This window comes from Nilaparvata lugens, chromosome 4 (assembly GCF_014356525.2).
Source record: "Nilaparvata lugens isolate BPH chromosome 4, ASM1435652v1, whole genome shotgun sequence".
NCBI classification, from domain to species: domain Eukaryota; kingdom Metazoa; phylum Arthropoda; class Insecta; order Hemiptera; family Delphacidae; genus Nilaparvata; species Nilaparvata lugens.
The window spans coordinates 20,143,220-20,144,549 of NC_052507.1; the positions used below are offsets into that span (position 1 = coordinate 20,143,220).

A 1,330-nucleotide genomic window follows, 5' to 3' on the forward strand; every position below is an offset into this window, starting at 1 on the left:
AAGGTAAAATATAATTTTTTATTTATAAAATATGAGGTTACGCTCCAATCGTTAACATATTGTATCATTCCATTCTCTTGATGAAACTTCTCAATACACTATTGTTGTAATATTTGCATGGATAATGCTGAAAACAAGAGTCTGTAAATGCTTCTTCAGAGTAGAAAGTTGATCCCCTTTCTTTGGCTTCAATCATTTGGGTGTCGCTTTTCGTTGATGGTCTGTAAAGATATGAATCATAATTCCATTAATTCAGGACTAGATCTTATCATGGAATGCTTAAACTACAATCCAATTATCCAATTTTTGCTGATATGTACAATTTTTATAGAAACTAATGAAAAATTGATTTGTATTTCTCCAGGAGCACAAAATATTAGTCTTCGTGGTTTTAAAGAGTCTCAAACTAATAGCTCGAGGAACTACTACACTAAATAGAAAGATATTAAATAGGTACTAGTTTCAAAGATTGAAAACCTTAAATAATGATGGTATCGTTTATTTATTATTAATAATTATGATTATTTTCTACTCACGTGAAGATCGTCTGTATGATTTCTCCTAAAATACCACTTCTTTTTATAGGAGAGGCAGCTATTTCGCAGATAAAAAACAAAAAGCATTCTCTGGAAAAATCACAAGTTTTGTCATTTCAAAAGCATTTCGGTATAACATTCATTCATAATGGATATCAATTATCTAATTTATTCATAATGGAAAAAACTTGGAATGTTGTCAAAAATACACTTTATTTTAATAAAAATTAATATTTTACAGGAGCATGCTTTCCATGACAACATTTTAGTCTGTAACATAGAAACAACTCGCTTGTCTGTGGTCTGTACGTTAAAAAATTATTCTTACATTTAAAATCAAAGCATGTCGGTAATTTAAGTGGAAATTCGAATAGGTATACATCGCAGTTCATATAATGGATCAATAAAAGATAAATATTGCAATAAGTTTTATAATGTTGAGAAAATGGAAATCAGGTAGAAAAAAATGTATTAGTACTGGATGTAAGAAGAGGAGATTTTTAAAACTTGCTACAAGTTGTATTTTTCAACTCAACTTGCTCCTCTCTCACAGGCATGTGCCCATGAGAGGACCCTCCAACTTATCTATTTTATTTTGTTGTTTTTTATCTTGTGTTACTTTCTATTTATAATATTGGTTCCAAACTATTTTATTTCATTGTTATTTTTTCTCATTTCTTCTTATTAATTCAGTTTCTGTTTGTGTAACTAATCGATTTTCACTGAAGCTTGTTTAGGTATAAAGCTGTGAACCTCTATGTGTGGTAATTTTTCTATTGATGTAATAAATAAAA

The 1,330-nt window shown here is 28.9% G+C and overlaps 1 long non-coding RNA gene across 1 annotated transcript; it reads right to left on the bottom strand.

The window, feature by feature from the left end:
- On the bottom strand, positions 1-638 carry LOC111047933. Its single transcript, XR_005571169.1, has 2 exons — positions 537-638; positions 1-221 (listed from the first exon to the last, which is right to left on the bottom strand). It is a non-coding gene; the product is annotated as an uncharacterized LOC111047933 (long non-coding RNA).
- Positions 639-1,330: the final 692 nt, after the last annotated feature.